We start from the raw sequence: 12,612 nt of genomic DNA, 5'->3' as shown, positions 1-12,612 counted from the left end.
AGTTTTTCCAGGAGGAAGGGACCTCAAGAACAGATATTTCATACTTCCTAGTCGGTGGCTGCTCTTGGGTTTTTCACGTTTAAAATGCACGTGGAAGAAAATACGACCAAATTAACAGCAAAAATTTCCACGTTTTAAACGCACGTAAAAAAATGTCTAAATTCACAACCAAAAGTTTTCCACGTTTTAAATGCATGTGGAAGAAAATGTCAAGTTTACGACATAAGTGAAAGTTTTCCAATTTTTAAACGCACGTGGAAGAAAATGTCTAAATTCACAACCAAAAGTTTTCCACGTTTTAAACGCACGTGGAAGAAAATATCCAAATTCATAGCAACAATTTCCACGTTTTAAAACGCACGTGGAAGAAAAATGTCCAAATTCACAACCAAAAGTTTTCCACGTTTGAAATGCATTTTAAAATACCAAGGGAAATTCAATCATTAATCAGTAAATTCCGCTCCGGGTTTAAATTTTTACTTCAAAGCTAACCAGTTCTTATCCAACCACAACTATTTGGTGCATCTACTCTGACAACCATCATAAAAAAGTGAGTTCAAACTTTTTTGATGTTGCAAGTATTTAATTTTTCAAATATACCTAGCATGGTCAGATTTATCCACAAATATTGCGTCCTTGTTAGAATTTGTGTAAATATACGGCCAAAATTGAGATAAGTTTGTTGTGAAAGTTGATAGAATGTCCTGTTTTTCAAGAATACAAGAGATTGCATCTCTCATGCCAAACCAAACGAAGCATCAAATCCAGGAAAGAATAATAATAAAACTTCATCATCGACCATTTCTTGTAACAATCAAACAAAAATCATGATCCAATTCAACTCATTAAAGCATAAAAACCAAAGAAAAACAGCGAAAGTGCAGTAGCAACCACTTGTTTATTTTTGCCGCCATCTTTATTTTGACTGTTAGAAAGCAGTATGGTCCGATCATAAATACGCTTCCGAACCGGGCGACGTTTCCCGATCGGAAGGAGAATTGAGTACCGTACGCATGTTTTCCGGTGACGTGTCTCAAAAGAAACGTACTCCGCCTAGAAATAGAACACTCCTGTTTTCCCGCTCGGAGCTCGATTTAAAAAGAGACTTGGAAAAAAATCCATAATGGCCCCCCCCCACGGCTCACTCACATTGGACTTTTAGTATATAGACTAGCCGTCACCCGGCGTCGCACCCGCCGAGGAGTAGATAAGCTGAACGTATCATGAGCCCTTTGGATGGTGGGGACGGTAAAAAGATCTGATTTGTAAGCCCAAAAAAGAACCAAAAATTACCACTTTAAATTGGGCCCTAAATGACGTCATCGAAAGGGTGATAAATTGTTCACTTCACTGAAATGAATTAATCATTTACCCAAAAGATTCTCTCGCTCATTTCCGATCCAATGAGGGGTCAATCATTGCTTGAATCCTTCTCAAACTCCAGATATTGAATTTTTTCAGGTTTTGATGACATCATCGGACCCAAAATGCCTCAATTTGAATATATTTATTTTCGAAAGTTTCTATATACCCATTCTTACCCTTTCCATCTTATTCCCCATAGCATTTTCGATCCAAAGAGGGGTCAAGCATCTCCTAACTCCTTTTAAATCTCGAGATATCGCATTTTTCGAAAAGGTAATAAATTTTTCACTTCACCGAAATCAATTTGTCATTTACCCAAAAGATTCTCTAGACGATTTCCGATTCAATGAGGGGTCAATTATTGCTTAAAGCCTTCTCAAACTCCAGATATTGAATTTTTCAGGTTTTGATGACGTCATCGGACCCAAAATGCCTCAATTTGAATAAATTCATTTTCGAAAGATCCTATATACCTACTCTTACCTCTCCCATCTTGTTCCCCATAGAATAGAATAGAATTTCCGATCCAATGAGGGGTCAGCCATTTCTTAACTCCTATCCAATCTCGAGATATCCCATTTTCCCTGTTTTTATGACGTCATCAACTGAAAACGCCCAAAAATTTAGCCGAATTTCAAAGTCATTTTAAAGCCTTATAACCCCTCCCAACTTATTCGCCATAGAATTCTCGATCCAATGAGGGGTCACCGACCTCCCAACTCCTTTTCAAATTCGAGATATCGCATTTTGAAGTTTTTCCCAAATATGTGTAAACGGTCAAATCGCAAATTTTGAAATTTTTGCGGTCAACGGGTACCTTGTGGCCCAAGGTTCCCAAAAAACCCAAAAACGTCAATTATTTCCACGGGAAAGTGGGTTTTTAAATTTGCGAAAGATTTGCACTGCAACGACTTCTTTAAAAAAACGCTAATTTTCACACTCTTCCCTTGACCACTTTCGCTTTCGTTTTCAACCACCCATCCATCCAACCAAAAAATCGGTCACGTAACTCTCGAACCCCCATCTCAAAAATCCATAATGGCCCCCTCACGGCTCACTCACATTAGACTTTTAGTATATAGACTAGCCGTCACCCGGCGTCGCACCCGCCGAGTAAAGTGTTGTTGAACAAATCAAAAGCCCTTTGGATGGTGGGAAAGGGTAATAAGCTTGAATTCTAAGCCGAAAAAACGAAAAATTACCACTTATCAATAATCGAAGCTTGAAAAATCGCATATTTTATGTTTGGTGACGTCATTTGGGACCTAAGTGACGTCATCGAAAGGATAATAAACTTTTCACTTCACTGAAAGTATTTCTTCATTGACTGAAAAGATTGTCTCGATGATTTCCGATCCAATGAGGGGTCAATCATTACTGAAATCCTTTTCAAACTCGAGATATTGTATTTTTAAGGTTTTGATGACGTCATCGGACCCGCCAAAAAGCCTCAATTTAAATATATTTATTTTTGAAAGTTTCTATATACCAACTATTACCCCTCCCAACTTATTATCCATTAAATTTCCGATCAAATGAGGGGTCAACGACTTCCCAGCTCCTATCCAATCTCGAGATATCGCATTTTTCCTGTTTTGATGACGTCATCAACTGAAAACGCCTAAAAATTCAGCCAAATTTTAAAGTCACACTCAAGCCATATAAACCCTCCCATCTTATTCTCCATAAAATTCTCGATCCAATGAGGGGTCACCGACCTCCCAACTCCTTTTCAAACTCGAGATATTGCATTTTGAAGTTTTTCCCAAATCTGTGACGTCATTGGGTCTCTTTACCCCTAATGTTATCAACGGTCAATTCGCGAATTTTGAAATTTTTGCGGTCAACGGGTAGCTTATGCCCCAAGGGTCCCAAAAAACCCAAAAACGTCAATTATTTCCACGGGAAAGTGGGTTTTTAAATTTGCGAAAGATTGACACTGCAACGACTTCTTTAAAAAAACGCCATCACCCACACCCATCCAAACAATCGGTCACGTAACTCTCGAACCCCAATCCCAAAAATCCATAATGGCCCCCCCACGGCTCACTCACATTAGACTTTTAGTATATAGACTAGCCGTCACCCGGCGTCGCACCCGCCGAGGTATAGATAAGCTGAACGCATCTTAAGCCCTTTGGATGGTGGGGAGGGTAAAAATATCTGGTTGGTAAGCCCAAACAACGAAAAATTACCACTTTAAATGGTTGAAAACTAAAAATATTGCAAATTTAATGTTTTATGACGTTATTTGGGTCCTAAATGACGCCATCAAAAGGGTAATAAATTTTTTTCTTCACTTAAATGAATTAATCATTCATGCAAATGATTCTCTCGATGATTTCTGATCCAATTGAGGGGTCAATCATTGTTTAAATCCTTCTCAAACTCCAGATATTGGATTTTTCAGTTTTTGATGACGTCATCAAACCCAAAATGCCTCATTTTGAATATATTTAATTTCGAAAGTCTCTATACACCTACTCTTACCCCTCCCAACTTGTTCTCCATTAAATTTCCGATCCAATGAGGGGTCAACGACCTCCCAACCCCTATCCAATCTCGAGATATCGCATTTTTCCTGCTTTGATGACGTTATCGACTGAAAACGCCTAAAAATTCAGCCAAATTTAAAAGTTACACTCAAGCCTCGTAACCTCTGCCATCTTATTCTCCATAAAATTCTAGATCCAAAGAGGGGTCGCCGACCTCCCAACTCCTTTTCAAACTCGAGATATCGCATTTTGAATTTTTTCCCAAATCTGTGACGTCATTGGGTCCCTTTACCCCTAATGTTGTCAACGGTCAATTCGCGAATTTTGAAATTTTTGCGGTCAACGGGTAGCTTATGCCCCAAGGGTCCCAAAAAACCTAAAAACGTCAATTATTTCCACGGGAAAGTGGGTTTTTAAATTTGCGAAAGATTTGCACTGCAACGACTTCTTTAAAAAAACGCTAATTTTCACACTCTTCCCCTGACCACTTTCGCTTTCGTTTTCATGACGTCATCGGACCCAAAATGCCTCAATTTGAATATATTTAATTACGAAAGTCTCTATATATGATATACCAACTCTTATTCCTACCAACTTATTGGTCAGCCTAAGCTGAGCATTCAAATAGGTAAAATTTTCTTCCATCATCATCATCATCATCATCATCATCATCATCATCATCATCATCATCATAAGACGTCAAAAAAAAACCGATTTCCCGATCTCACTTTGATTTCTAAACTTTCATCCGATCGGGTTAACATTTTGGGTACTTTTAGCGTGTGTTGTTTTTACAGATCATAATGTGGTGTTTCAAGATGGCGGCTCAAGCGATAAGTCGATCAATTGTAAAAGGGGTTACGCACGAAACGAAAGTCTCGTGTTCGCAAGCGAAAGGTTTTTTAAACAGTACCGTAGGAAGCTTATTTCTCATTCCCGGCGAAATTTTCCCATTTACAACAGAAAAGGACCGAAACTAGCCCAATTTTTGTCAACTTGTTTAATAAAGGGTTAGTTGGGTGTTATCTACCGTACTTACACATAACAATCCAAACGCTTCCTTATCAAAAGCGCTGAAATTCCAAAAAAGTGGCTATACCACAATTTTGCGATTTTTGGCGCTTTCGATTACTAGGGGTACGTACGGTAAAATTAAAACTAAGGGAACCCAGCCGTTTGCGTGATGCGTGATCGCGGGAAATAATTCGAGGCATGGTGCGTGATTTGGGCTATTTTTGTTATATTTGCATGATGTATCAACCACTTTTGGTGATTTGCATGATTGTCACGAGAGCAAGATAGATTTCTACAGATGCATTTTAAGCATATAAAAACTCTGGTCAAGGATACTTTGAAAGCTAAAGTTTTTCTTTAGCTTTTAAAGTATCCTTGCTCTGGTGAACAAAAACTTGATTTTGGAACATTGAGCCTCTTTCACGAAGTAACCGTATTTTTGAAAATGCTTAAAAAACAAAGTTTTTGAAAATCAAAAAATTTTTAGAAAGTTGATATTCTATTTTTAAAATAAACTGCTTTTTGAATTTTTAAGGAAATCTTTTCTACATATTGCTCTAGAATCTATTTTCAAAAATCATTCAAATTATATAATATCTGTGTAGTAAAACACTGAACATTTTCCTGAAAGCACCGACCAACCTCAAATTACATACTGCTATATAATACACTGACCCCCCCCCCAGCTCCACCGGCTGATTCGTTATAAAATCATCAAATGTTAATGTTGGTGAATTTTAATGGAAAGGAAACGTGTTAACTACACCAAATGTCAGAATGTTTACTCTGAGACTTAATTAATCCTGATGGAATACAAGATAGAATGACATATTTCTTTATAAGAACGATTTTATGAGAGTCGAGGCTCAAATGGCCAGGGTATAAAAACAACTTTAAACACAGTTCTTACAAAAAAATAACAATTGAGGTGAAATAAGCAAAAATTGTATGCTTTTTTATTATAAAAATTCAATAAATACAATTAATGGGACAAAGATAGCCTCAAGTATCTTAAAATTTCGATCTAAAATAAGAACATCATAACGATTCTTTGGTATAGAAAAAATAAAAACATCCTAGGCTCAACTAAGAGTTTTGGAAGAAAATATGAGTAACTCAAGCATGTGATAAACAATAAAATTGTAATCAAATAAAGTATTTATTGATTTATTATCTTATTGAAACTCATAGGAATCATAGAAATAAAAATGAGATAAAAAATGAGAACAGCAAGGTCTCAACAAAAAAATTACCGGTTTAAATAAACGAAACTGTAAAACCAAAAGGTCTTAGAAAAATCCGAAAAATCCCCAAGAGTCCTAAAATTTCTCAAAATTTATTGACATAACTTAATCTAAAATCTAGCAAGTCCTAGAAATTTCCATAAATTCCATATATCCTAAAAAAATTCATAAGTTCAAAAACCCAGAAAAGTCAAAGATTATAAAATATATAAATCTATTTCTTTTGTTGAAATAATCCATAATTTTACCTCTGGACAAATCGACCCCTGGGCCTGGGTATGACTGTTTTTTGCAATTTTTTCAAGAACTGGGATGGTTGTTACTTTAAAGGTAAATTGGGTGTGTCAGGTAATTGCAAAATTCTGTCTCTCACAGGGTCAATTTTCAATTTTTGGCTTGGACATACCCATCACTTAATACCCCTGGTCCCTGGAAAAATCACCCAAGCCCAATGAAGAGTTTTTTCTGGCACAACACAATCATTTATACCGTCAACTGCTCTAACTTGGGACTATCTGACAAAACATGGGACGGCAATTCGGCCACCATTTCACCAAACCTCCAAAATAATTTGATTTCAGTTAATGAACGGCGTATCAAAAAATACACGATTTCTTTTTCGCACCAAGTAGGCTTTTAAATCAAAATATGAAGAAAATCCGTAGTGGAATACATGCCAGTGTCTGGAACGAAGAAGAACAAATTAGTGGCAAAACGACAGCGTTTGACGTCACTTGCACGGGCGGCAAGTTACACGCTTGTTATTGGTTAATCCCATCAGGCGATAAGCGGTTAGGCGACGGGCGTTCTCTAATTCTCCAATCAGCGTCCAGTCATTTTGAATGAAAACAAAAAAGTTAAAAAGGGCGCGTTATCAGTGAAAGTTATCGTGACATGTTATGACAGAAAGTAAGATTGATAAACTTGGTGGAGTGCAGGCCAGATTGTCAACAGTCCCATGTTTTGACCAATCGTCCCAAGTTAGACGGTAATATACAGATTTTAGAGAAGAAAGAGATCCAAGAATTATCCATTTAACAAGTTTATATTGAAGCAAACAAATCCCATTTGATGCAATTTCATGGTCCATCAGGCTGTCAGTTGTCGTCCGTCCAGCTGTCAGTTACCGTCCGTCAAATATCAATAATAATCATATCCAGATATATCATAACATATAAACTTATCAAGCATATGATGAATGTACGCTATGCATATACAGCACTCACACCTGCACACACGTATTACGTGATTAATATATCGTACTTGATCATCAAGCCGTTGTTCCCTTGTTTCTTCCATCCACTTGAGTAAGCTGATATTTCTAGTCTTTACCAGCTGTGACTGTTCCCATGCCATTTGCAGAAGAATCGTGAATTTAGGAAAATCAAATCTTCCAGTCTTCGCTCAAACATGGAGGTAATAAAAATATAGATGGAGATACCACTCCTACTATTCTATTGTATTGTATCGTTGATAGCAAACTGTTGCTTTGTTGCTTTGGGAAAAAGCCATTAATTTTTGCTTTCGCTCATGGGAATACTTGAGTCGAAGAGAATTTGAATAAAATCACGCTACATTTTTTATTTGTTCATTGTGTGATGGACAGTTTTGTTGATAAAACATAAGAAAACCTTGCAAGAATAAGCACAGAACATCGAATTTAAAATGTTCGCTGCTCAGGGAATCCTCGGCAATTTTTGTCAATTTTTACATATTTACTAATGCCAATCTTTCAACTATATTCTATCAAAATTTTGAGGCAGCTGCTATTTTAGATCTAAAGATATTTATAGCAAAGAACCTTCCACAAACAACAAAGAATTCGCAAAATTTGAAGAAGTTTACCTCTCGAAAGTTTTCCGATAAAATAAAAACTTCTTTTAAAATTATAAAGAAATTATTACTCGAAAAAAAATCGCATTTTACCTAAAAATATGAGGTTTCGTTGGACAGAATAACTTTACTTTAGTTCTTATAATCTATATCTTGACTGATTTTTGCTATCAAGGATTGGTAATCAAAGGAGGCCGATTTGAAAGAAATTTCTAAAGAGTTTTATGACTTCTCTGGCTATTACAGAAAAGTTGTTACTCCATCTATTTTTTATTACCTCTATGGCTCAAACAAAGCAATCAGTGAACAGGTAGCTACAGTTTCAAAATTTGAAGAATGAGGTACAAAACTGAACCATCATAGTTCCTAGATATATCTGTTCTGTATAACTGTTTTGACAGCTGTAATGCAAGCAGGCAAGTCACAACCAATTCTCTAATCAACAAAAAAGTGATGCTGGAGCTAGCCATTTTGAATATTCTGCCTTGACATTTGCCAGTTTGTTAGATAGAAAAAACACCAGGATAGAAAACAGGAGTACTTTTAATGTTGTTGATAATTTTAAAGCAAATCTTCTAGTCAAAGCAAGTCAAACCCAACAAACCAATCAATGTCGTCAACAATCAAAAGTTTCCAGGTTTTTGGTTTTGTTGACAAAAATGTTTTGTTTACTTTCTTGTTGTCGGGGGGAAACCCAATTTGCCGATTAGTGACTTTCCCGCCTATTTCCCGATTTCCTATACTTGGTTGGACTTACCATAGTTAAAAACAGATTCGTAAATGTAAAGTTAATTTAGTGAGTTTGTCCGTAGAACGTTCGAATCGTTCGAAAAGTTGCAAAAAAGTGGAAGATTTGAAAAATGCAACACGCATAGTATTGATTTTCGGGTTAATTTCGGTTTTTTTTCGCACGCCCGCCCGCCGTTGAAAAAAGGGACGCACTCGCTCGCTGCGCTCGCTCGTGCGTAATAAAGTGTTGTTCCAAAGTATTTCCAGTGTGAATCTGTTGCAAGCTTCAATTTCTGTCATTTATTTTTTTAACTTGGCAAATTTCATCAAGGGGATTCTTTTTCTACATCTTATTGCCGACCCAAAAAAATATCAGCGTTTTGATTGGTCGAGAGCATCGAGATATTTGCGATATTTCATATTTCTCTAGTATGGAAATATGACCGCGTTGACTTTTGGGGGACTGGGTAAGCGGCGGGAGAAAAATCAAAACAAAACAGCCGAAAAGAACTGACTTTCGGAGAAACTAACTTGGGAGTCAAAGGAAAAAACGCAACAAATATATTTTCAGATTAACTTTACTTTGGAGTTCTTCCATAAATAACACTAAAATCAAATCTGACGAACTAAGAAATTATAAAACTACTTGAGACCACCCAAATATTTTCAGCTTTTGCTATAAAATTCGTCGATAACTAAACAGTTTTTTAATCAATGCATACAAAAAAACTTGAGATTCTTGAATGTTTGCCAATAAGATTTCTCATAACATAGCAAGGGAAGTGAAATGTCTTGTATTAAACCAAATGACGAGTGATTTTTATAAAAGTTTTCTCCTAATTCTCGTTCTCGACGAGGTACGTCTTTGAATTTTCAACTCAACAATCATTACATCTTCCTTCTAAAATTCGAAACATTTAAAGCTTGCCGATATAATCAAGAAAATATGCAAATTGTTTTGCTCTTGAAAAAATGTTGTTCTTCAATCATTATTACAAGCATACATTTCCATCATGGAACTCCTTTCCTCTGCTATTCTTTTCCATGTATCGAAACAAAAAACATAGAAAAAGACTGAATGTTATCAATAAGACCAATCTGATTAATCCAATGATGAAGGGTTTCTTCTCTATCGAAACAATATCGTACACCATCTGCATTCTGAATTATCAATCTAGAAACTTTCAAATACATCTCTGAAAAATCTGCAACTCTTCAAATTCAAAACAAAACTTCTGGATCGAAAATGATCGAAAATGCTTCCATGTTTTGTTTTTGTGTGAATATTTTCGGCGGGAAGATATCGAATGTTTTATTGTTCGAATCTAACGTTCGAATTAGATTTTCGAATAAAAACATTCGAAACTACACAGAAGAAAGAAGCAAGGCGAAATTAAGCTTTAAAACAAAAAGAAATTTATATCAGGACAATTTTTTTGAGTCGACAATAAATTAGTTATCACATGACTTCTCGTGCAATACTCGATATTTTACTCGTTCCGAGATTTTACCGATATTTTTCCTCGCCTAAAGGCTCGGAAAAATATTACGGAAAAATCTTACCGTGAAAAGCACAGGTCAAAATCATATATTGACGCTGTGCCGACGAATCGAGATTCTATTCATCGCGCAATCAACGAAGACAAAAGTAACCATGACGACCATCCAAGATCTTGGATGAAGTTCAAAGTTGATATTTTTATTCCCGTCGTTGAAAACACAACAAAAAAATATCATCAATGCTTTTTAAAAAAAGTCAGTGATAGAGAATCATAAGATAAAGTCTGTCTATTATTTCGATTCAATTAAAAGTGACATTTCCATAATTAATAGTTTAGTAATTACTATTATACATTTGGGGATTATGTAAAAGGTTTCTTTCGAAAGAAACTCACTTCGATTACACTTAGAGGTTTCTGGGGAATTCGTAAATAGTAAACTGCATACTGATACAGTCTGCTAGACATTAATAAGGTAATAATTGCTCTTCATCTTTGATTCTTTCTACAGTGATTAGACTGACACATGCGCGATAAAATTTCTATTATTGGTCTTCAGAGGTTAATATATTCTTTGAAAACTTAACCTCTGATACTCAGCGTAGAAAAATCTCGGAACTCGTAAAATATTTCTCGTATTGCACTCGAAGTCATGCGATAACTAGTACTTATAAAGGTTTGAATCCGTTTGCTCAAGTTTTTGTTTATGCTGAATTTTCTGATACTTTTTATTGTTGCTTTTTTTTGCAATAAAAACATATTTTTCTTGTTTGCCTCTAGAGGGGGGATTGATGGTGTTATAATGTTATTGGAATTTGATAAAGTATACAAAAGTACATACAGCTACTGTCTAGATTTGATAAAGACTAGATGCAATCGTGTTTTTTTGGACTTGGACGTGTTTGGCTTCAGACGACCCTGCCGATACACCGGACATTCCGGCGTTATTTTTTGTCTGGTGTTTTCTTCATTAAATTTTCAAAAGTGCACACCGGACTACACCGGACTGTCTAGTACCGTCAACTGCTCCAACTTGGGACGAGTGTACGCAACATGGGACTTGTTGATATCTGGCCTGTATTTTCACTTACTGTTAAATCTCTTTTCGACAACAAATTTGTTTTGATAATTCCACCAAGTTTATCAATCATACTTTCTGTCATAACATGTCACGATAACTTTCACTGATAGCGCGCCCTTTTTAACTTTTGTTTTCATTTAAAATGACCGGACGCCGAAGGAAGAATTAGAGAATGCCCGCCGCCTAACCGCCCGATGAGATAACAAGTATTCCCGTTGATGGTTTCTAGATATTTAGGTTGTATATTTTCAATTAAAAGTGGTTTGGGATTGTTCGCACCCTGTCCAATTTTTTTGTGACCTCAGCTGCCTGTCTATAACAAATAGATCACATTCGCGCGTGTTCCACTACGGATTTTTTTCATATTTCGATTTAAAAGCTTATTTGGTGCGAAAGAGAAATTGTGTATTTTTTAATACGCGGTTCATTAAACTCAATGCAAATGACTTTGGAGGTTCGGTGAAATTGTGGTGGAATGGCCGTCCCATGTTGCGTAAGATAGTCCCAAGTTGGAGCAGTGGACGGTACATTTTTCTCTCGGAAACAAAGTACACCAGACACTACACCGGACTTTTGTCCAGTGATTTGTCCATATATTTGCGCACCTGACAAACTGCACCGGAATGTCCTGTGTATCGGCAAGGTTGTGGCTTCAGTCATATTATATAAGGCGGATCGCAAAAAAATGTTCGGTTCCCATCATTTCTACTTTAACAAGCAACATGCTGAATGGACCTACCTGATGATGAACGCTAGATAATAAGGCAATAAGGAGAAAAATGAAAACAATCAGTCAGACGATATAGCGTTTTGCAAAAATGCATAACATATTAAATCTTATCATTGATTGTTGATGGGGGAAGAGGGAAGGGGAGTAGGGAAAATAGAAATATAAAGTTCCGGTTGCAAAAATCAGTTTTATTGACAATTGAATCATGCTTAATGGTGGGATTTGTTATCAATAATGTTTTTGTGTGAAAAAATAAAGAAATAAGGAAAAAGCCAAATGAAAATCTGCAAAAACGGCGATGACCGGCATATTTCCGGCATTTTCAGCCGGAAAAGACTTTTTCGCAAAAAGCAAACTCGGTCATGTTTTGAGCATTGCGAATACGCATCTTTCTGCAAAAAATCAGAAAAAACTAAGGATGAAAATTCGAGAAAATGTCAAAAAACTGGTTTTACCGGCATATTTCCGGCATTTTCAGCCGGAAAAAAATGTTTTTCGAAAATCGGGCTCCGTCACATTTTAGGTATTGTCATCTTGCATCAGTGTGCAAAATTTCATAAAAAAATATAAAGTACAGCTTGAGAAATTCAAGAAATACTGTCTTTCCGGCGAAAATAGGTTG

General features: G+C 36.2%; 1 long non-coding RNA gene across 1 annotated transcript in view; it reads left to right on the top strand.

The window, feature by feature from the left end:
* Positions 1 to 12,567, top strand: part of LOC136800699 (uncharacterized) — a 164,801-nt gene extending 152,234 nt beyond the window's left edge. Inside the window, exon 2 of the long non-coding RNA XR_010845747.1 lies at positions 12,514 to 12,567. This is a non-coding gene — a long non-coding RNA (uncharacterized lncRNA). The remainder of the gene's footprint in view (positions 1 to 12,513) is intronic.
* The last annotated feature ends 45 nt before the right edge of the window (positions 12,568 to 12,612 follow it).

The sequence above is a fragment of the Clytia hemisphaerica genome, unplaced genomic scaffold (genome assembly GCF_902728285.1).
Source record: "Clytia hemisphaerica strain Z4C2 unplaced genomic scaffold, Clytia hemisphaerica genome assembly, whole genome shotgun sequence".
Lineage (NCBI taxonomy): Eukaryota > Metazoa > Cnidaria > Hydrozoa > Leptothecata > Clytiidae > Clytia > Clytia hemisphaerica.
The sequence above is the reverse complement of the archived record's forward strand: the minus strand, read 5'-3'. Positions and strand labels throughout refer to the sequence as shown.